This window comes from Entelurus aequoreus, linkage group LG04 (genome assembly GCF_033978785.1).
Source record: "Entelurus aequoreus isolate RoL-2023_Sb linkage group LG04, RoL_Eaeq_v1.1, whole genome shotgun sequence".
Taxonomy (NCBI): Eukaryota; Metazoa; Chordata; class Actinopteri; order Syngnathiformes; family Syngnathidae; genus Entelurus; species Entelurus aequoreus.
The window spans coordinates 84,621,243-84,646,654 of NC_084734.1; the positions used below are offsets into that span (position 1 = coordinate 84,621,243).

Below are 25,412 nucleotides of genomic sequence, written 5' to 3' on the forward strand. Positions count from 1 at the left end.
AAGGGGCCTGCTCAGCAGGCACAAGACATTGATACAATGTAGGGTTGTCCCGATACCAATATTTTGTGAACCACGACCAAGTGTATTTCGATACTTTGATACTAAATAAAGGGCACCACAAAATTTTTTATTATTGGCATTATTTTAACAAAAAATATTTACATGTTTCTTATTGTAATTTTGTCCTTAAATAAAATAGTGAACATACAAGACAACTTTTCTTTTACAAACCCCGTTTCCATATGAGTTGGGAAATTGTGTTAGATGTAAATATAAACGGAATACAATGATTTGCAAATCCTTTTCAAGCCATATTCAGTTGAATATGCTACAAAGACAACATATTTGATGTTCAAACTGATAAACATTTTTTTTTTTGGCAAATAATCATTAACTTTAGAATTTGATGCCAGCAACACGTGACAAAGAAGTTGGGAAAGGTGGCAATAAATACTGATAAAGTTGAGGAATGCTCATCAAACACTTATTTGGAACATCCCACAGGTGAACAGGCAAATTGGGAACAGGTGGGTGCCATGATTGGGTATAAAAGTAGATTCCATGAAATGCTCAGTCATTCACAAACAAGGATGGGGCGAGGGTCACCACTTTGTCAACAAATGTGTGAGCAAATTGTTGAACAGTTTAAGAAAAACCTTTCTCAACCAGCTATTGCAAGGAATTTAGGGATTTCACCATCTACGCTCCGTCATATCATCAAAGGGTTCAGAGAATCTGGAGAAATCACTGCACGTAAGCAGCTAAGCCCGTGACCTTCCATCCCTCAGGCTGTACTGCATCAACAAGCGACATCAGTGTGTAAAGGATATCACCACATGGGCTCAGGAACACTTCAGAAAACCACTGTCAGTAACTACAGTTGGTCGCTACATCTGTAGTCACCTGAAATGGTTTTCACTTCACGGGTGTGATTGAAACTCATCGAGAGAATACCAAGAGTGTGCAAAGCAGTAATCAGAGCAAAGGGTTGATATTTTGAAGAAACTAGAATATAAAACATGTTTTCAGTTATTTCACCTTTTTTTAATTAAGTACATAACTCCACATGTGTTCATTCATAGTTTTGATGCCTTCAGTGACAATCTACAATGTAATTAGTCATGAAAATAAAGAAAACGCATTAAATGAGGATTAGGTGTGTCCAAACGTTTGGCCTGTACTGTATATCATATTCATTAACTAAACAGGATAAACCTTGTCGAATGATATGAAACCATGTGTGAATCGCAAAGATGATCAAGGCTTAGGTCAGGCTGATTACAAAAATAAATACGAATCAAATATACTGCAAAAGAAGGGACTGATGACTAATACATTTACATACCATTACACAGTTCTAACATAAAAACTAACTAAATTAATCATATATAACACGATATATATGTTTTTTAAATAAACTGTGAATAACATTTAGGTGCAAATGGGCAAAAAATACAAAATACACAACAACAGTAACTAAGCAAGAGAATACTTAGTGGTATGGAAGCAACAGAAGATCGGCGCTGGCGTGCAGGCCCGGCCCTAACCAATCTGGCGCCCTAGGCAAGATTTTAGGTGGCGCCCCCCCACATCGGCAGTGAAGTGTATATACTCACAAGAAACCGAATAGCTTTGTCTTTGACCTTTTTTTTTACTTAAAGAAAGCAAATTAACATATTATATGAGAATGTTATATTATGATTATCTTTAACCGAATCACAGCAGTGCTCGAATTAAAAAAACAGCATTCCCTCTCATGTGATATTGCTTAATTAACATTAATGATGTGCACTTTAACAACTAGGCTTGCAACTATACCTAATATATAAAGGGGTGGAAAAGTGACTATTACCTGCAGGGCAAACATTAGCTAACCAGAAGGCAATAACAATGTAAACAAAAAACACCTGCTTAAAAGATCTAATACAAATGTCCCTGAGGAATGTAAGGTGGGAGTACTGTAATTACCTAACGTTACATTATTATTTTCCATAACAATTTAGCCCCCTCCACAATATTAACCCGACGTTAAAACAGAACTAGCTATTTATTGATTAGCAATAGCCGAATCATGTAACATTAGCTTAATGCTAAAAATCCAGGTTACTATCACATTCTGTAACAGACAAATAATTTCATGTAGGCTAACGTTACCTACCTGCTACCTCTGTCTTTTTCTCGTTTCCCCTCCTCTTCTTTTCTATTTTTTCTTCCCTGGGCACCTGACAGTTTTGGCCGTTTTGACATCTTGTGTTGATTTTTTGATGTGGTGACGTCCAAAAAAAACCATGATACGGGAAGGGAGGGGGCGCACCGTTACGGTTAATGTTGTAACAAATAATATTTCTATTAAATAGGCTTTACTTTGCATTTTAATTAACGTGGGATTATTTTTTGTACTTAGAAATAATAGTACCAACTTTTTTTCTCCAACATTTGTGGCACTGGTGTGGCGCCCCCTGATGGACGGCGCCCTTAGCATTTGCCTATACGGCCTATGCCACGGGCCGGCCCTGCTGGCGTGGACTCAATGTGTTGGAACACAGTAGAAGGATTCCGCCACACCAAGTGTGTCTGTTGAGTGTAAATAGGCTGGGGTAATTGCAAACAGCTGTGCTCAATTACTCACGCCTTCCCCTGGGAACCATGGGAACTGAAAAAGTAGAGAAAAGAAAACAGAACTGGGAATCAAGATCGCCAGCAGGAGGCACAACAATGGGCTCTATGGTTAAAAAACGCTGCCTTAGAAGATGGCAATGGTTTAGTTAGACCTGTAACATAACTAAGTAATTCTATCAATAAAGTACTTTCTATTCTATTCTATTGTAATTTGGTAATCTCTTCACGTCTCAGATTACCATTTGGAATATGTTTGCAGTAAGGATGACAAAGGTGATTTGTTTGTTCTGTTGAATATTGCAGTGCTCGATACATGATACACGCTGTAGATTAGTGCTTAGATTACTGTAGATCAGGGGTCACCAACGCGGTGCCCGCGGGCACCAGGTAGCCCGTAAGGACCAGATGAGTTGCCCGCTGGCCTGTTCTAAAAATAGCTCAAATAGCAGCACTTACCAGTGAGCTGCATCTATTTTTTAAATTGTATTTATTTACTAGCAAGCTGGTCTCGCTTTGCCCGACATTTTTAATTCTAAGAGAGACAAAACTCAAATAGAATTTGAAAATCCAAGAAAATATTTTAAAGACTTGGTCTTCACTTGTTTAAATAAATTCATTAATTTTTTTACTTTGCTTCTTATAACTTTCAGAAAGACAATTTTAGAGAAAAAAATACAACCTTAAAAATAATTTTAGGATTTTTAAACACATATACCTTTTTACCTTTTAAATTCCTTCCTCTTCTTTCCTGACAATTTAAATCAATGTTCAAGTAAATGTATTTTTTTTATTGTAAAGAATAATAAATACATTTGAATTTAATTCTTCATTTTAGCTTCTGTTTTTTCGACGAAGAATATTTGTGAAATATTTCTTCAAACTTATGATTAAAATTCAAAAAAATTATTCTGGAAAATCTAGAAAATCTGTAGAATCAAATTTAAATCTTATTTCAAAGTCTTTTGAATTTCTTTTAAAATTTTTGTTTTGGAAAATCTAGAAGAAATAATGATTTGTCTTTGTTAAAAATATAGCTTGGTCCAATTTGTTATATATTTTAACAAAGTGCAGATTGGATTTTAACCTATTTAAAACATGTCATCAAAATTCTAAAGTTAATCTTAATCAGGAAAAATTACTAATGATGTTCCATAAATTCTTTTTTTTTATTTTTTCAAAAAGATTCAAATTAGCTAGTTTTTCTCTTCTTTTTTCGGTGGAATTTTGAATTTTAAAGAGTCGAAATTGAAGATAAACTATGTTTCAAAATTTAATTGTCATTTGTTTCGTGTTTTCTCCTCTTTTAAACCGTTCAATTAAGTGTAAATATCATTGATTATTAATAATAACAGAGTTAAAGGTAAATTGAGCAAATTGGCAATTTCTGGGAATTTATTTAAGTGTGTATCAAACTGGTAGCCCTTCGCATTAATCACTACCCAAGAAGTAGCTCTTGCTTTCAAAAAGGTTGGTGACCCCTGCTGTAGATTATCAGTTTACAAAACCCAAAACCAGTGAAGTTGGCACGTCGTGTGAATCGTGAATAAAAACAGAATACAATGATTTGCAAATCCATTTCAATCCCCACATCTGCGGTCCCCTCCAAGGTTTCTCATTGTCATCCATTGGGTTGAGTTTTTCCTTGCCCTGATGTGGGATCTGAGCCGAGGATGTCGTTGTGGCTTGTGCAGCCCTTTGAGACACTCGTGATTTAGGGCTATATAAGTAAACATTGATTGATTGACTGAGATCGACCGGGATGTATTTTTCAGGGCCGATACTGTTAATTACAGACCTGGGCAAATTACGGCCCGCGGGCCACATGCGGCCCGTTAAGACAGTGGTTCTTAACCTCGTTGGAGGTACCGAACCCCACCAGTTTCATATGCGCATTCACCGAACCCTTCTTTAGTGAAAAATAAAATGTTTAGTTTTTTTCAAATTCAAGACAAAGTTATGTTTTATTACTGGTGCACAAAATGAACCGTGCATGAACATCACCTTGTTCAAAGAACAAAACCATCATATCACATTTGTACATGTCGTATTTGCTGATGTTGCTCTGTTGTTGTTGTTGTTGTGTTTGCTGTTGTTGTTTTTGTCTCTCTGTCTAATCCCCCTCTTGTCCCCACAATTCCCCCCTCTGTCTTCCTTTTTTTTTTCTCTTTCTATCCCCTCCTGCTCCGGCCCGGCTGCACCAAATGATAATATAAATACATTTAATAAAGTCAAAATACAAATAAGGCAACAAGAGAAGTATCCTACACTTCTCTTTTGTAAAGTAAATCTGAACAGCCGATATGGGCATCTACATCTACTATATGATTTGCCCGAGAAGCTGGGCAGGACATTATAAAAAAAAAAAAAAAAAAAAGAACAAAACCAACACAGTGCATAAACTCACAACAAATTACACACCTGCAAATCAGTACGACTTCTGCTGTTGCCGTATCCATAATACGCCCATAGGGCATACTTGCCAACCCTCCCGATTTTCCCGGGAGACTCCCGAATTTCAGTGCCCCTCCCGAAAATCTCCCGGGGCAACCATTCTCCCGAATTTCTCCCGATTTCCACCCAGACAACAATATTGTGGGTGTTTATAAATGGTTGATTTATATAGGCTAGTAAGGTAAAGTTTTGTACCTGACAAGTTTCGGCTATCTTGCTTCTGCAGCCTTCCTCAGAGGTGTATATAAATCAACCATTTATAAATACACATTAGTAGGCTAAATGAACCTCTTTAACATAATATTGTGGGTGTGCCTTAAAGGCACTGCCTTTAACGTCCTCTACGACCTGTCGTCACGTTCGCTTTTCTTCCATACAAACAACGTGCAGACCCAGTCACATAATATATGCGGCTTTTACACACACGAGTGAGTACAAGGCATTCTTGATCAACAGCCATAAAGGTCACACTGAGGGTAGCCGTATAAACAACTTTAACACTGTTACAAATATGCGCCACACTGTGAATCCACACCAAGCAAGAATGACAAACACATTTCGGGAGAACATCCGCACTGTAACACAACATAAACACAACAGAACAAATACCCAGAACCCCTTGCAGCACTAACTCTTCCGGGACGCTACAATATACACCCCCCGCTACCACCAAACACCGCCCCCTCTAACCCCCCCCCCACCCTCACCCCCCATCTCCCGAATTCGGAGGTCTCAAGGTTGGCAAGTATGCGATAGGGAGAAGTTTTTATTTACACGATGAGTCGGGTGTGTCTTGACCTCCGCGGCAGAGACTCTGCCGAACCCCTGAGGCCGATTCACCGAACCCCTAGGGTTCGATCGAACCCAGGTTAAGAACCACTGCGCTAAGATTTTCAATCCGGCCCGCCGGACGTTCTACGTAATTTTTTTTAGATCTTTAACATCAAAACTGTAGCCGCCATTATGATGTGCAGTGCTGTTTTTAAATGACCTTAAGTCTTGAACTATAGAAAGTATTTCAAGGGGAACAAAGCAGAGTGGGCGGGGTTTGCTTTCAGAGCAGCCAGCCCGAAACGCGTGTGTCAGAAACAGATGCGGAAGCAGATTTTTAAGTGATAATATATCATATTGTAGGTGTTTATTACACTTTGCATTCATATTTTGCCATTTTTTACATTTTTGTTGTGTTTTGCTTGGTCCGAGAAGTAAAAGAGGAGCTACATTCACATGGTGTTAATATTCAGTGTTTTATTGTTCATAGTTAATATTGTAACTCACACTTACTTTATTTTAATGTACATTTTGGGTGTCCCATCCAGTAAAAAACTGTAAAATTCCATTCCGTTTTTTTTGAGGTGGTATGTCATAACTTTTTTAGAACTCTATCGGACATTGTTGACTTTTGGTATTGGTGTTCCTGAAAAAAACTTGATAACCTCTCCGTGCAGGAAGTGGGGCAGAGCAGAAAAGAGAGACGGCAGATCAACTGGTCTAAAAAGGGGTTCATTTTAAGGCCAGAGTATACATCAAAATGCCAAATATCGGTGCCGATAATCGTCCTGATCAAAAAAATTGGTCGATCTCTATTTTGCATAATAGGACCAATATGTTTATTAAACACCTATAATATCAAGTTTATATTAATAAAAAAACATGTTTGTTTTTATAAATCTTGAACTTTAACTCAAACTTTTGGACATGTTACTCCTTGTGTTAATAATGTGATATTTTAAGATGGAAGGGCTTCAATCAATCAATCAATCAAAGTTTATTTGTATAGCTCTTAATCTCAAGCGTCTCAAAGGGCTGCACAAGCCACAACGACATCCTCGACTTCACTTCTTCCTGCAGAGTGTGCATATCACTTTATGTTGGTGGACTGTTCCATAATATTTTTTTGTACTCAAATTTCCCATCAAAAGGGCCAACCTGCTAATTAGAGTGTTCCATATCGACTTGTTTGTTTTGCAACCTGCTACTACCGCATCACTTGCCCATTTGCGCATGCACTACGGCAAGGAGGACTATTTTCAGAGTTACACTGATAGCGGATTAATCTGCAGTGAAGTGTTAATTTGAAGCCCTACAGTACAGGATTGTACGGTATACCGGTACTGGTATAGTATCGCGGCACTAATGAATCAAAAACGGTACTACACTCTGAAAAGTACTAGCTCCCGGCCATGACGGCGTGTCGTCACGTCATGACATTGCTGGTTTTACGAGCAGAGGAGCATGTTTGGCAGCGCACAATCACAGAGTACTTACAAGCAGACACAGTGTGTGGACAGAAAAGGGAGAACGGACGCATTTTGGCTTAAAAACTAAAGATAAAGGTGAAGTTATAACACTGAAACGCCCTCAGGAAAAGATGCTTTAAGACATGGCTAGCTAGCTAGCGGCGAACGTCCATTCACAGTCCACAGTGCTTTAGCTACTTCTAAATCACTAATCCTCGCCTCCATGGCGACAAATTAAGTAAGTTTCTTACAAGTATCATCCCTGCAGGACGAGGAATAGCTAAACATGCTTCACTACACACCGTAGGAGGATACAATAGCTAACCGCTAACAGAAAGCTAGCACCCTGAATATAAACAGATGCCATGGTGGATCTACACCTGAAATCCACTGTAATGATAACAAGTTCAATAGCGTATATAGTCGATACTACTATGATTACGTCGATATTTTTGATTGTCACAAAATCCTTTTTCAAAAATTCATATATGTCAAATACGTCCCTGGACACATGAGGACTTTAAATATGACCGATGTATGATCCTGTAACTACTTGGTATCGGATTGATAGCTAAATTTGTGGTATCATCCAAAACTAATGTAAAGTATCCAAACGATAGAAGGATACGTTATTATTACATTTTAACTGAAGTGTAGATAGAACATGTTGAAAGACAAATTAACCAGATATTAACAGTGAATGAACAAATGGATTAATAATCCATTTTTACAGTTTGTCCCTCATAATTTTGACAAAATAGAATGATAAATGACACAATATGTTACTCCATATGTCAGCAGACAAATTAGGAGTCTTCGTTTGTTTACTTACTATTAAAAGACAAGTTGTCTAGTATGTTCACTATTTTATTTAAGGACAAAATTGTTCTTCGATTGCAATAAGAATCATATCTTTGATGTACCGTAAGAGTTTTTTGTTAAAAGAAAGCCAATAATGCCATTTTTTTGTGGTGCCCCTTATTTGGAAAAATACAGAAAAGTGTCAAAATACATTTTGGTACCGGGACAACACTACTATAGTAGATACATGATGTGTGCAATAGAGTTGAACCCTTTGAAAAGTTAATTTCCATTGTTGTAGTACAGTAAAACCTTTAGGGTCGTCTGTTTTCATATTTGGAAACAGTCAATCTGATAGGAGATAGTAGAAAATCACCGTAAAACATTTACAGGCCTTTTTATTTTTACTTTCCCAACTTTCAAACTGCAAGAAGTGACTGCGGATATGACCAAGAACTTGAGTCAGTACAGCTCATTTTTCCAGAATGATAATTTGATGCTTCTCCGATGGTGCTCGGGGGCAGAGAAGTGATTCATGGCAGTGTCGGAACACTGGGAATACTCACATTGATCATTGACACCTATGAGGAAAGGAAACACATTCTCTCGCCTCAGTCCGCGGCCTTCACATTCTAGTCTTCTCCAACTCTGGAATCCAGTAGTGAGGTGTTTCCGCTCCCAAATTCCTCAAGAGTTCTGGTCTCCTCCCGAGGGACATCAACAGAAGAGAGGAGGGAGGCTTTCGAATACATTCCCAGGAGGACGAGAGTTGGAAGTAAGAAGTGGGGAAAGGGCCGACGTTTGGAGCAAAACATAAGAAATACAGCTTATTGTCAAGAAGAACCCATATTTACACTTTGTAGTGATTGTTGTTTAAAGGCCTACTGAAAGCCACTACTACCGACCACGCAGTCTGATAGTTTATATATCAATGATGAAATCTTAACATTGCAACACATGCCAATACGGCCGGGTTAACTTATAAAGTGCATTTTTAAAATTCCCGCCACACTTCCGGTTGAAAAACTCCTTTGGATATGATTTATGCGCGTGACGTCACAAAATCCACGGAAGTGGTTGTACCCCATCGAACCCGATACAGAAACCTCTTGTTTTCTTCGACAAAATTCCACAGTATTCTGGACATCTGTGTTGGTGAATCTTTTGCAATTTGTTTAATGAACAATGGAGGCTGCAAAGAAGAACTTTGTAGGTGGGATCGATCGGTGTATTAGCGGCTAAGTACAATACTTACAGCAACACAACAAGGACTACTTACTACGCCTAGCCGATGATTGCCGCCAAACCCACGGATGAAGTCCTTCGTCGCGCCGTCGAACGCTGGAACGCAGGTGAGCACGGCTGTTGATGGGAAGATGAGGGCTGGCTGGCGTAGGTGGAGCGCTAAAGTTTTTATCATAGTTCTGTGAGGTCCGGTTGCTAAGTTGCTAAATTAGCCTTAGCGTCGTTAGCAACAGCATTGTTAAGCCTTACCAGGCTGAGAATTTTTAACCGTGTAGTTACATGTCCATGGTTTAATAGTATTGTTGATCTTCTGTCTATCCTTCCAGTCAGGGATTTATTTATTTTGTTTCCATCTTCATTTGAGAACGATGCTATCACGCTAGCTCAGTAGCTAAGTGTGTCACCGATGTATTGTCGTGGAGATAAAAGTCACTTTAAATGTCCATTTTGCGTTCTCGACTCTCATTTTCAAGAGGATATAGTATCCGAGGTGGTTTAAAATACAAATCCGTGATCCACAATAGAAAAAGGAGAGAGTGTGGAATCCAATGAGCCAGCTTGTACCTAAGTTACGGTCAGAGCGAAAAATTATACGTCCATCACTGCCTCTCCAGTCCTTCACTGTAACGTTCCTCATCTACGAATCTTTCACCCTCGCTCAAATTAATGGGGTAATCGTCACTTTCTCGGTCCGAATCTCTCTCGCTCCATTGTAAACAACGGGGAATTGTGAGGAATACTAGCTCCTGTGACGTCACGCTACTTCCGGTACAGGCAAGGCTTTTTTTTATCAGCGAGCAAAAGTTGCGAACTTTATCGTCGATTTTCTCTACTAAATCCTTTCAGCAAAAATATGGCAATATCGCGAAATGATCAAGTATGACACATAGAATGGATCTGCTATTCCCGTTTAAATAAATAAAAATTCATTTCAGTAGGCCTTTAACAAACAGTGCTGTCCTGTTAGACGCTTGGTTTTCATCGGACAGCGTCGATATAGAAATGGGTTCATGCCGGGTTAGATAGATTCGTTTTTGGATGTGCAATTTTTTGATTTACTTTAGGCCAACGGGGGAAATCCAATTTTGAATACTCAGGAAGAACATGAGCTATGGCAAGAGCCCTCAGTGTAGACCCCTGCCAAGGCTTGGACATTTATAACCTACAAAATCAATGTGTGAATAAATAGTTGCACAGTAATTTAAATAGTTGAAGTTTCATCCACATTCTGGACGCAAGGCAACAATAAGTAATGAGATTATACTTAAACACAACACACATAAACACAACATTATCAACGTCATCTCAGCATCATTTATCATTATTGAAACACCTTCCATAGAGGAAGTCGAGTCTAAGAACACCAACCTCAACATGCCCATCACAGAGGCTGACAGATCTGGGGTAGTCAAAAAAACTTAGTGGAAGGCTCCTGATGTGCCCTGAGTCACTTAAAGTACCAGTAGAACGGAAAAACAAGTTGATGTTATATTCTTATTTGTGTTTCATTGTATTCCAACTGATGCAACGAGATTTCTCTATAGAATCTCCTCTCTGGTCAACAAAAGCACCATGAGGATTCTAGCGGGAACTCTCGTTCAACCCTTTTTCGACTACGCATGCACCTCCTGGTACCCTAGCACCTCCAAATCCCTCAAATCTAGACTCCAAACATCTCAGAACAAGCTAGTCGGATTACTTCTAGACCTCCACCCCAGATCACACCTCACTCCTACCCACTTCTCTAAAGTGGGCTGGCTCAGGGTGGAGGACAGAGTAAAACCACTTGCACTGAGCCTAGTCTATAAAATCCGCTACACCTCCCTGATACCGAAGTACACGTCAAACTACTTCCTTAACGTAAATGACCGCCATAACCACAACACCAAGGGGAGCTCCACTAACCACGTTAAACCCAGATTCCGATCTAACAAAGGTCTTAACTCATTCTCTTTCTATGCCACATCAATATGGAATGCACTCCCACCAGGTGTAAAAGAAAGGGCATCTCTATCCTCCTTCAAAACCGCACTAAAAGAACACCTCCAGGCAACTACAACCCTAAACTAACACCCTCCCTTCCACATAATACCTCTTCGGACTATAAATAATCAAATGTAAACAATCAAACAATCAAATATAGACACTTTGTCTTACACTTTTTTTTATACTTTCTGATCTCTCCCTATGTCCACTACTTGCTATATATATATCCTACCAAGTCAGACCTACACTGTTTCAATATCCATTTCTCTGATGATGCAATTGTTGATGCTGATTGTTGATGTCTGAAGTGTTGATACCAACCAAACCTACCCCCCACCCCTCCATATCCCACACCCCGGATTGTAAATAATGTAAATAATTCAATGTATATACTCTGATGATTATCTTGTGTAATGACTGTATTATGAAAATAGTATATATCTGTATCATGAATCAATTTAAGTGGACCCCGACTTAAACAAGTTGAAAAACTTATTCGGGTGTTACCATTTAGTGGTCAATTGTACGGAATATGTACTTCACTGTGCAACCTACTAATAACAGTTTCAATCAATCAATCAATGCAGAGGAGTGGTCCACCCCGGGTCCCAACTTGGAACAGCTAGCGCGTCCTCCGGGTCCGAACTTGGACCAGCTAGCGCATCCTCCTTGGAAACTAATCTGTGGCCACCTGAAAACCTCTCCGCGCAGGAAATGGGGTCAGAGCAGAAAAGAGAGACGGCAGATCAACTGGTCTAAAAAGGGGGTCCATTTTAAGGATAGAGCAGGCCTGGGCATTTATTTTGACTCAGGGGCCAAATTTAGAGAAAAAAATGTGTCTGGGGGCAGGTATATCTATCTATCTATCTATGTATAATTATATATATATATATCCATCCATCCATCCATTTTCTACCGCTTATTCCCTTTGGGATCGCGGGGGGTGCTGGAGCCTATCTCAGCTATAATCGGGCGGAAGGCGGGGTACACCCTGGACAAGTTGCCACCTCATCGCAGGGCCAACACAGATAGACAGACAATATATATATATATACTGTACACACACACACACACACACACACACACACACACACACACACACACACACACACACATATATATATATATATATATATATATATATATATATACATATATATATATATATATATATATATATATATATATATATATATATATATATATATATATATATATATATATATATATATATATATATATATGCAAGCTGTGAAAAATATGCTGTACAGTATGTGTGCTTGGGTCCTATTTTTAGGAACACTAATACAAAACCTCACAATAATGTCTGATTGAATGCTAAAAACGTTATGACAGACCGCCTTAAAAAAACAGAATGGAATTAAAACATTTTTTACTGAACGTGACACCCAGAATGTACGTACATGAAAATAAAGAATGTGGGATTTAGAATATATATATGAACGATAAAATACTGAATATTGACAACATATGAACTTCATACCCCCTCTCGATCGACAAATTTTACAATCAAGCGAAACTCAACAAAAATGCAACAAACACAACGAAATACGAACACGAAAGGTAAAAATAACCCCACCTACAGTCTGATATATCTGATATTTCACTAAGTTTTAGAACTTTGTTGTAAAAATCTCCTTCCGCGTATGTCCCTGACACCCGCATTTCAGGCTGGCCGCTCTGGAAACACTCTGTGGAAAAGCTCCCCACCCACACTGCTTGGTGCCTCGTCTGAGCTGCTGTGACATAGATGACCATAGTAACTAATTAGATTACCACAGTAACTAGTATATCATGCAAAAGCGCAGATTCCAACCATTGAAATACTTTGTATAGTTCGAGACTTACGGTCATTAGAAAACATCACTGCACATCATAATGGCAGCTACAGTTTCCATCTTAAAGATCTAAAAAAATTATTTGGGAATGTCCGGCGGGCCAGATTGAAAAGCTTAACGGGCCGCATGTGGCCCCCGGGCCTTCATTTGCCCAGGTCTAGGCTAGAGAATACAAATGAGTTTTAAGATGGGACTTAAATGCTTCTACTGAGGTAGCATCTCTAACTGTTACTGGGAGGACATTCCAGAGTACTGGAGCCCCAATAGAAAACGCTCTATAGCCCGCAGACTTTTTTTGGGCTCTGGGAATCACTAATAAGCCGGAGTTCTTTGAACGCAGATTTCTAGCCGGGACATATGGTACAATATAGACCGTGTAGTATTTTATACGTAAGTAGTAAAACCTTAAAGTCGCATCTTAAGTGCACAGGAAGCCAGTGCAGGTGAGCCAGTATAGGTATATATACTGTATAGGTATATATGTATATAAAGGTATATACAGTATAGGTGTAATATGATCAAACTTTCTTGTTCTTGTCAAAAGTCCGGCAGCCGCATTTTGTACCAACTGTAATCTTTTAATGCGAGACATAGGGAGACCCGAAAATAATACGTTACAGTAATCAAGAAGAGACGTAACGAACGCATGAATAACAATTTCAACGCCTGTGGTGGACAAAACGGGACACATTTTAGCGATATTACGGAGATGAAAGAAGGCCGTTTTAGTAACACTCTTAGTGTGTGACTCAAACGAGAGAGTTGGGTGGAAGATAATACCCAGATTCTTTACGGAGTTGCTTTGTGTAATTGTTTTGTTGTCAAAGGTGGTATTATTAACTAAGTGCCAGTGTCTAGCACAGACCTGGGCAAATTAAGGCCCGGGGGCCACATGCGGCCCGTTGAGCTTTTCAATCTGGCCCGTCGGACATTCCCAAATATATTTTTTAGATCTTTAAGATGGAAATTGTAGCCGCCATTATGATGTACAGTGATGTTTTCTAATGACTGTAATTCTTCAACTATACAAAGTAGAGATGTATGCATTAAAATGTAATATCGGAAATTATCGGTATCGTTTTTTTAATTATCGGTATCGTTTTTTTTATTTTATTTTTTTTATTTTTATTAAATCAACATAAAAAACACAAGATACACTTACAATTAGTACACCAACCCAAAAAACCTCCCTCCCCCATTCACACTCATTCACACAAAAGGGTTGTTTCTTTCTGTTATTAATATTCTGGTTCCTACATTATATATCAATATATATCAATACAGTCTGCAAGGGATACAGTCCGTAAGCACACATGATTGTGCGTGCTGCTGGTCCACTAATAGTACTAACCTTTAACAGTTAATTTTACTCATTTTCATTCATTACTAGTTTCTATGTAACTGTTTTTATATTGTTTTACTTTCTTTTTTATTCAATAATTTTTTTTAAATTTATTTATCTCATTTTATTTGATTAATTTAAAAAAAAAAGACCTTATCTTCACCATACCTGGTTGTCCAAATTAGGCATAATAATGTGTTAATTCCACGACTGTGTATATCGGTAGCAGTTGATATCAGTATCGGTTGATATCGGTATCAGTAATTAAGAGTTAGACAATATCAAAATATCGGATATCGGCAAAAAGCCATTATCGGACATCCCTAATACAAAGTATTTCAATGGTTGGAACCTGCGCTTATGGATGATATACCAGTTGCTATGGTAATCTAATTAGTTACTATGGTAATCTACGTCACAGCAGCTCAGACGAGGCACCAAGCAGTGTGGGCGGGAAGCGTTTCCACAGACGCGGAAGGAGATTTTCACAACAAAGTTCTAAAGCTTAGTGATATATAGAATAGAATAGAATAGAATAGAAAGTACTTTATTGATCTCTGGGGGAAATTCAGCAAATATCAGATATATCAGATTGTAGGTGGGTTTATTTTGTTCATATTTCACTGTTTGTTGCATTTTTGTTGTGTTTCACTTGATTGTAAAATATGTCGATCGAAAGGGGGTGTGACGTTCATATTTTGTCAATATTCAGTATTTTATCCTTCATAGAAAAATGGAAAATTCCATTACGTTTTTTAAGGCGGTCTGTCATAACGTTTTTAGCATTCAATCAGACATTATTGTGAGGTTTTGTAATAGTGTTCCTAAAAATAGATACACCGGCCCCCAGACACATTTTTTTCTGTAAATGTGGCCCCCGAGTCAAAATTATTGCCCAGGCCTGGTCAAGCAGGAACGATAATCACTATTTCCGTTTTCTTTGCATTAAGATGCAAAAAGTTGCTGAACATCCATTGTTTGATTTAATTAAGACACACCACCAGGTGACTACAATCTGGCTTGTTGGTCAGCTTTAGGGGCATGTAAAGTTGGGTGTAATGCGAGGCGCTAACCACGACCCATCAGGAGCAGTTAAGGGTTTGGTGTCTTGCTCAAGGACACCTCGACATGAGCTCTACCCACTGAGCCATGCACTCCCATATCAGGAATATGCAACCATAATTATTTGATACTTATTTATATTGACAAATGCTGTGTTTTAAAATGTAATATTGTTTAATAAAGGGCATTTATTACGTATGTCTAGTTTGTGTCGCTAGCTCCTCACAGCCTAAAGTATACCCTTACCATGTTTCTTTTTTAAATGACTTCACTAAAATACAAGAAAATGCCAACCATATGTGCTTAATGGGGGACATTTGGCCAGGAAAAGGCTGTTAAGTTTTGCACAAGTAAACACACTGCAGGACTGCTTGTATTCGAGATTATATTGGACATTTTAGATACAAGCCGATTGATTTTTTTTTTTTTTTTTTTTTTTTTTTTTCCAAGATGGCTGCGCTTCAGAGCAGCGGCTTCGTGCGAGCGCTCCTGGAAGTGTAGACCGATTTGGCAAAAATACCCCTCAATTCAGTCAATTTCATGGCTGGCTCACAGCGTGTTCACTCCGTGATCACTTACGACCGACTTACGATTCTGGATGTGGAGAGATCGGGCCATTTTGGGCTGATAGATGCGTGTACGATGGACCTGCTCGCTAGCTTGGGAATTCTTCGCGAGCTACATCCAGCAGTGGCCTTTGAAGCAGCGGCGTCGACTACCAGCGGAGACGGTCAGCGAAAGAGACGTAAGCGATGCGCTCGGAAGCAGAAGCGGGGGTGTCGGGCGGGGTATACTCTAGCCTTTAACACTAGAAGTCCCAGCATTTTTCTGTCTACCTAGAAGACCCAGAGAGGGGTCATTTGGCCCGACGCTTTTCCCGAATACACTAATCACTCATTTTGTTATGGTAATGAGGCTGTTAGGGGCAGTTTGTCTAGGTAGACAGAAAAATTATACATGTGGGAAATGCCGAAAGGAGCAATGGCAGTGCCAGGATTGTGAGTGACTGCTCAAATGTATGTCAGTCACGTTTACATGGACATGGTTTTTCATTCTTTGTAAATATGCTTTTTTCTTTGTAAATTTTTTTTTTTAAACTATTTTTGGCACACAAAAATAACAATTGCTTCTGCAACAACCCTCCACACCAAAACTGGGAAAACAGTTGCTTTTTCATTCTTTGTAAATATGTTTTGTTTTGTATTTTTTTTAACAATAAATGTCAGAGTGTTGATCCCTTCATTCTGTTGATCCTTGCAAAAACACACACAACCTACCTCAGAACTAAAGCTTGAGCTGTAAGGTCCCCTCCCCCACACAGGCTCAAGTGGCCCCCTGCCGTGTGCCACTAACAGCCACATTTTCATAACAAAAGGAGTGTCCACAGGGGGGACTAGGGGTCAAATGACCCTCTTGTGTGTTTTCTAGGTAAAAGTGTCAATTGACCCTTCTCTGGGACTTCGCGTGTTAAATAGACTCCCTTTTTAGACCAGTTGATCTGCCGTTTCTTTTCTTTTCTTTTCTACTCTGCTCCGGGGTGGACCGCTAGCCTGTCCATCAGATGGGGACATCTCTACGCTGCTGACCCGTCTCCACTCGGGATGGTTCCCGCTGGCCCCACCATGGACTGGACTTTCGCTGATGTGTTGGACTTTCACATTATTATGTCAGACCCACTCGACACCGAGGATGTCGTTGTGGCTTGTACAGCCCTTTGAGACACTTGTGATTTAGGGCTGTATAAATAAACATTGATTGATTGATTGATTGATTGATTGATTGAAACTTTTATTAGTAGATTGCACAATACAGTACATATTCCGTACAATTGACCAGGAAATGGCAACACCCGAATAAGTTTTTCAACTCGTTTAAGTCGGGGTCCACGTTAATCAATTCATGGTAATATATCATATCATCCGATACTTGTTTTTATGCTAATATCAGATCAGGACACTCCTAGTTTTCAAACCTGAAACTTTTGAAATACCTGAGGGACAGCCTTATGGGAGAGGAAGTTTGAAGGAGGTGTCTCACATCCACCAGCTACACCAATGATGTCATCATAGTGGACTGGAAGAGGATTCCAGTCACGGCCTGTGCAGGTCTGATGAATTCATTGCTGGATAACAATGGTGCTCACACTAAGTATTGACAAACACAATTTGGACATGTTCACTGTGAGGTGTACTCACTTGTGTTGCCTTCTCTCCATGTTCTTCCGCTTATCTGGGTCTGGATCGAGGGCACTGCAGTGTCAGTAGGGAAACCCAGACTTTCCGGTCTACGGCCACATCCTCCAGTTCCACTGTGGGGACACCGAGGCATTTAGACAATAATGGCTGAGCTGAGTTATTTTCAGAGGAGAGTAAATTGAGACTGATCTTCAAGCTGTACATTGACTACTCGAAAGCAGGGCTCATTAAACAAGTGACCCGAAGGCCAAATCAAATTTAGTTCAAAACTTTTGCAACAAATTCAGGAGTAATTTCCAGGAGTGCTCATGTTGTATAGAGGAACTTGGACCACTGTAAACACATTGGCAGATCCTTGCATTGACATCTGAACCCTGCCAGCAAACAGAACACTGGGGTCCAAACTTCTGATTTAAATAATTCAGGCGTTCCTCAGGGCACCCCAATAAGTCCTCTCTTTTTGTCAGTTACAATTTGTTTTGGTTATGTGATTTACGTAACTAACTTGTTGACTTCAGATGCAGTCAGTAGTGTTTTTCAAGGCACCGTTTCAGGTCCTCTCTTTTTCATCGTTTGGGCTATTCAACTGGTGGCTCGCGAGTTCAGTTAAGAAAATGTGTGAGCGATGCACATTATTGCAGAAGGTCCTTAAAGGCCTACTGAAAGCCACTACTACCGACCACGCAGTCTGATAGTTTATATATCAATGATGAAATCTTAACATTGCAACACATGCCAATACGGCCGTGTTAGATTAGTAAAGTGCAATTTTGAATTTCCCGCGGAATATTCTGCTGAAAACGTCTCGGTATGATGACGTTTGCGCGTGACGTCACGGACTGTGCGGCCATATTGGGACACCATTGTGGCCAGCTATTAAAGGCCTACTGAAAGCCACTACTACCGACCACGCAGTCTGATAGTTTATATATCAATGATGAAATCTTAACATTGCAACACATGCCAATACGGCCGGGTTAACTTATGAAGTGACATTTTAAAATTCCCAGGAAATATCCGGCTGAAACATCGCGGTATGATGACAAGTGACGCGTGACGAAGTCCGAGTAACGGAAGATATGGTACCCCGTAGAATCCTATACAAAAAGCTCTGTTTTCATTTCATAATTCCACAGTATTCTGGACATCTTTTGCAATTTGTTTAATGAACAATGAAGGCTGCAAAGAAGACAGTTGTAGGTGGGATCAGTGTATTAGCAGCGGACTACAGCAACACAACCAGGAGGACTTTGTTGGAGCGCTAGCCGCGCTAGCCGCCGACCTCACCTTGACTTCCTACGTCTCCGGGCCGCCAAACGCATCGGGTGAAGTCCTTCGTCCTTCTGCCGATCGCTGGAACGCAGGTGAGCACGGGTGTTGATGAGCAAATGAGGGCTGGCTGGCGTAGGTGGAGAGCTAATGTTTTTAGCATAGCTCTGTGCAGTCCGGTTGCTAAGTTAGCTTCAATGGCGTCGTTAGCACAGCATTGTTAACCTTCGCCAGCCTGGAAAGCATTAACCGTGTATTTACATGTCCACGGTTTAATAGTATTGTTGATTTTCTATCTATACTTCCAGTCAGGGTTTTATTTCTGTTGTTTCTATATGCAGTTAAAGCAAGATGCTATCACGTTAGCTCGTAGCTACAGCATTTTGCCGATGTATTGTCGTGGAGATAAAAGGCACTGAATGTCCATTTCACGTTCTCGACTCTCATTTTCAAGAGGATATAGTATCCGAGGTGGTTTAAAATACAAATCTGTGATCTACAATAGAAAAAGGAGAGTGTGGAATCCAATGAGCCAGCTTGTACCTAAGTTACGGTCAGAGCGAAAAAAGATACGTCCATCGCTGCCTCTCAAGTCATTCACTGTAACGTTCCTCATCTACGAATCTTTCATCCTCGCTCAAATTAATGGGGTAATCATCACTTTCTCGGTCCGAATCTCTCTCGCTCCATTGTAAACAACGGGGAATTGTGAGGAATACTAGCTCCTGTGACGTCACGCTACTTCCGGTACAGGCAAGGCTTTTTTTAATCAGCAAGCAAAAGTTGCGAACTTTATCGTCGATTTTCTCTACTAAATCCTTTCAGCAAAAATATGGCAATATCGCGAAATGATCAAGTATGACATATAGAATGGATCTGCTATTCCCGTTTAAATAAAAAAAAATCATTTCAGTAGGCTTTTAAGTCGTCTGTTTTCATCGCAAAATTCCACAGTATTCTGGACATCTGTGTTGGTGAATCTTTTGCAATTTGTTTAATGAACAATGAAGACAGCAAAGAAGAAAGCTGTAGGTGGGATCGGTGTATTAGCGGCTGGCTACAGCAACACAACCAGGAGGACTTTGAGTTGGATAGCAGACGCGCTACCGTGAGTACGCATTTGGCTTCCAAACATTTGATCGCTTGTCCGTACGTGCGTGCCGCTATGTGCATGTCACGTACGTAACTTTGGGGAAATATATGTGCTGTATGAACTTTACGGAGGTGAACGGTACTTTGGACTGTGGGATTGAGTGTGTTGTGCGGGTGTTTGATTTGTATTGGTGGGTTATATGGACGGGAGGGGGGAGGTGTTTGTTATGCGGATTAATTTGTGGCATATTAAATATAAGCCTGGTTGTGTTGTGGCTAATAGAGTATATATATGTCTTGTGTTTATTTACTGTTTTAGTCATTCCCAGCTGAATCGCTCCCACTGCCCTCTAATCCTTCACTCTCACTTTCCTCATCCACAAATCTTTCATCCTCGCTCAAATTAATGGGGTAATCGTCACTTTCTCGGTCCGAATCGCTCTCGCTGCTGGTGGCCATGATTGTAAACAATGTGCAGATGTGAGGAGCTCCACAACCTGTGACATCACGCTACTTCTGGTATAGGCAAGGCTTTTTTTTATCAGCGACCAAAAGTTGCGAACTTTATCGTCGATGTTCTCTACTAAATCCTTTCAGCAAAAATATGGCAATATCGCGAAATGATCAAGTATGACACATAGAATGGACCTGCTATCCCCGTTTAAATAAGAAAAATTCATTTCAGTAGGCCTTTAAAATCAGCACTGCACTCCTGTAACTGACAAAATAAATAGACCAAAATCCAACGTCCACTGCAGATGACGCAGGGTCTCAAAAATATACAAAATAAGACAAATCGTGAATCCTTAGATTTCTTGAAATGTGCCTCCCAAAACAATTTAGTTGAATATCCCTGCTCTAAAGTGCTGTTGAAACATTTTTCATTTATTTAGTCTCCACATTGGATACAATAAAATGGTTAGTAAAACGTGAGGGGTGTTCTCAGTTTTGTGATATACACTATGTGTCATGATCTGTGGTCTGGATCATGTTTTTTGTTATTTTCTGTTTGTTTAAGACTCTATTAGTTCCTGTTTTTGTGCACCCTTGTTTGTTTAAAGGCCTACTGAAAGCCACTACTACCGACCACGCAGTCTGATAGTTTATATATCAATGATGAAATCTTAACATTGCAACACATGCCAATATGGCCGGGTTAACTTATAAAGTGCAATTTTAAATTTCCGCCACACTTCCGGTTGAAAACGTCTAGATATGATGACGTATGCGCGTGACGTCAACGGTTGATACGGAAGTATTCGGACCCATTGAATCCAATACAAAAAAGCTCTGTTTTCATCCCAAAATTCCACAGTATTCTGGACATCTGTGTTGGTGAATCTTTTGCAATTTGTTTAATGAACAATGGAGACTGCAAAGAAGAAAGCTGTAGGTGGGATCGGTGTATTAGCAGCGGACTACAGCAACACAACCAGGAGGACTTTGAGGATAGCAGACGCTCTAGCCGAACAACCTCACCTTGACTTCCTCCGTCTCCGGGCCGCCAACCGCATCGGTGATCGGGTGAAGTCCTTCGTCGTACCGTCGATCGCTGGAACGCAGGTGAGCACGGGTCGTGATGAGCAGATGAGAGCTGGCGTAGGTGCAGAGCTAATGTTTTTAGCATAGCTCTGTCGAGGTTCCGTAGCTAAGTTAGCTTCAATGGCGTCGTTAGCAACAGCATTGCTAAGCTTCGCCAAGCTGGAAAGCATTAACCGTGTATTTACATGTCCAGAGTTTGGTAGTATTGTTGATCTTCTGTCTATCCTTCCAGTCAGGGACTTATTTGTTTTGTTTCTATATGCAGTAAAGCCCGATGCTATCACGTTAGCTCAGTAGTTAAAGAGCTTCACCGATGTATTGTCGTGGAGATAAAAGTCACTGTGAATGTCCATTTCGTGTTCTCGACTCTCATTTTCAAGAGGATATAGTATCCGAGGTGGTTTAAAATACAAATCCGTGATCCACAATAGAAAAAGGAGAGAGTGTGGAATCCAATGAACCCTTGTACCGAAGTTACGGTCAAAGCGAAAAAAGATACGTTCTGCACTGCACGCTAGTCCTTCACTTTCACGTTCCTCATCCACAAATCTTTCATCCTCGCTCAAATTAATGGGGTAATCGTCGCGTTCTCGGTCCGAATCTCTCTCGCTGCTGGTGTAAACAATAGGAAAATGTGAGCAGTCCTTCCTCCGGTGTCGTCACGCTACTTCCGGTAGGGGCAAGGCTTTTTTTAATCTGAGACCAAAAGTTGCGAACTTTATCGTCGTTGTTCTATACTAAATCCTTTCAGCAAAAATATGGCAATATCGCGAAATGATCAAGTATGACACATAGAATGGATCTGCTATCCCCGTTTAAATAAAAACATTTCATTGCAGTAGGCCTTTAAGTTTCCATGACGACTTATTAGTTTCACCTGCCTCATGTGTTCGGGACACGCACTTGCTCTAATCAGGAGATTATTATTTAAGCCTGTGGTTGCCAGTTAGTCTGTCTGGCGACATTGTTCTTTTCATGCTCTGTTCATGCTGGCATTCTTGCAATTGTTTCACGCTCTTTTTCTTGCTTCACGCCATGCCAAGTAAGTTTTGTTTATTCATGCCACAGTTAGCGAGTTTTTGTTTTGCCCTGTCCATAGTTTACACTAAGTTTTAGTTTTTCCCCCTGCGTGAAGTTGTGCCTTCGCCTTGTATGCCTTTTTGTTTTCACCTATTTTGAGAGTCAAGATTAAATATGTTCCTACCTGCTACCGTTGTCCAGAAAAGTCAGTTTTCTTCCTGGGAAAACAATCCTCGCAGTAAGTTGCGAAAACCCCCTCGTCTTGACACTATGTTTATGATCATTATAACATTGTAATTTCTATCGGTGGCCTAAGTCAGGCTTTTGCATAGTATTGTAATTCTAATTATTGTAATTTTTTAATGCTATATAAATCTAATTATTTACAAAAAATAAATGTTTGCACAAAACATATTTATTGTTTCGTATCTAAATATTTACCTTAGGGAAGTGACCGCTCTTATTCAAGCGGGATGTTCATAACAAAGACCTTTTCCTGGGGCATATCGTGCGCAACACAACAGTGGATACAAATGTTGACACAGGCATACCTGAAGAATCCTGATAAACTTGAATATTGCTGACTTGTTTTTGGTGTGGGACGAGGTAAATGCACGTGTTCGTACTTCAAGGAAGGAGGAAGGTATGGCCCGAATGCTGTTATCCCATCATTCTAAGACAGGTGGTTTGTGACACAAAATAAGATTGAGCAACAAAGCCAACTTGTACGCTTTATGAGTCAACTATATTGCAAGTGTAGGCCTCTAAAATCTGACTGCAGTCAGGGATCACCTCAGGGGACCTCAAGACCACAAAACCCTGACACCTCCTCCATCACCAACATTAACCCAGACTCTGAACTCTTGTCTATCACCTCTTCTCTTCTGTTTGCCACTTCATCTTTTCTGTTTGCTCTCTGTTTTATCAGACATCAGCCAAAGTCAGGCATGCATTTGTAATGCCCGGCTTTGGCTTTGGACCACTGTTTCAGCTCTGAATCCAAATGTGTATTTTTATCTCTCTACAGAGCAGTCTAATAGTGGCTCCACTTTTGACCCAAACAGGAAATCAAAGTAAACAACACTTTACTTCTACGTGAGCAAAGTTTGTGGCAGGAAAAGAGGTTCACTTGTGGGAATAGTGGTAATGTTCCTCAACTAATAGTCTGTGGCCTTCAATTGCACCCCTGCCACAAAAAAAACCCCAACGAGCATTTCCCCATTTCATCGCCAGAACAGCTGAGCTAAACTACATCGTCTCAGAAGATGTAGTTTCTCTTTAAATATCCTTCTTGAAAATGGCCTTGCAAATATATATCTGCCACCTAATCAACGCTTTGTTCTCCTTCTCTGCTAGCCCGGTCTGGCTACGGCGCAACACTTCCTGCTTCCTGCTAAACTGAAACTTGTGATTGGATACTCACTTTGGAATGACAAGTGAGTATCTAATCGCAACTGTCTATCAACTGTATGTGTTCTCAAATTCATCCGCTAACGGTCCCGGTGAGTATCCAATCACAGTCTCGTTAACATCAGACTATCTGGATAGGCTACTGTCAACAACTTGTGATCTGATTGGCTATCGCAACTGTCTATCAACTGTATGTGTTCTCAAATTCATCCGCTAACGATCCCGGTGAGTATCCAATCACAGGACGCTTAATTGTCACGTCCAACGTTAGGCCATCTAGAAGGCCTTACTGACAACAACTTGCGATCTGATTGGCTATCGCAACTGTCTATCAACTGTATGTCCCCGTTCGCCCGCATTGTTGATTCTGAAGGCCCCTGGCAGATTTGGTACAGCATGGCAACATAAGCTAGCTGAATTCTGATTGGATACAAACTAAAACTAAAAACAACAGCACTGGAAGGAGCATAATATGACATAAAGAGAATATGAGTACTTTTAGATATTTAGGGAAAGTAAATCAAAAAATAATTGTATCTTTAATTATGATCATGATTTCTGGTTATGTTAGGCCAGCAGAGAAAGCCTTGCTGGCCCTGACGGCACACCACTGTATGTATCATAATGTTGTATTAACCGAAGAACAAGAAGAGAAATTCACCAATAAATACATGCAATTATTATTATGATTTGCTAGCTTCTCATAACCTTTCTTGTATTTTGAGTGTGGCCCTAAAACGTTGTGGGCTGTCTGAATTGTATTCTTATTCTATGAAGCCACAGGCCAGTGAAACTCAGCTGCAAACTGCACTCAGTGTCAGGTTCAAACACTGATGACATCTATTAAACAGACAAGAAGCAAGGAATCAAGCAGAGACAGAGTTAAATTTTACTCATGAGGAGAGACGTACTGGACTGTACACTTAGTTACAGTTCCAACCTACGCTCTAAGGCACAGCCCACATGCTCCACTATTTATTCGGGAGGTCCATGGTTACATCACTGAGGCTGCTTCTGAAGGAAGGGGGGTAATTTCAGCAGCCCCAGTTAGACACAATATATGATTATTCAGAAATGGAAATGTGCTGACACTCGTGATATCGCCCCGTCTCTGCTTTGTCTGCGTCAAGGTACTCGATGTTCGCCCTTGGCAGTCAGCAGGCCTGGTCTGGACACAAACACTGATACGAGACGACTCGCAATCCAAGATTGCAAGTTGTCCCTCTGCACAGATAGAAAAGTACGACTTCAGCACAATTGATAATAACTATAGCAACGG

General features: G+C 40.1%; 1 long non-coding RNA gene across 8 annotated transcripts in view; it reads right to left on the minus strand.

Annotated features, from left to right (window-relative positions):
* Positions 1–2,223: 2,223 nt before the first annotated feature.
* The window catches only part of LOC133649108 (uncharacterized), a 60,843-nt gene continuing 37,654 nt past the window's right edge, over positions 2,224–25,412 (minus strand). For 7 of the 8 annotated variants that reach the window (XR_009825984.1, XR_009825983.1, XR_009825982.1 and 4 more), the window contains 3 exons: positions 17,801–17,913; positions 17,596–17,727; positions 8,442–8,850 (listed from right to left, as the gene is read on the minus strand). This is a non-coding gene — a long non-coding RNA (uncharacterized LOC133649108). Of the gene's footprint in view, positions 2,654–8,441; positions 8,851–17,595; positions 17,728–17,800; positions 17,914–25,412 lie in introns of those variants that run through there. The other variant, XR_009825987.1, reaches the window with a different exon arrangement.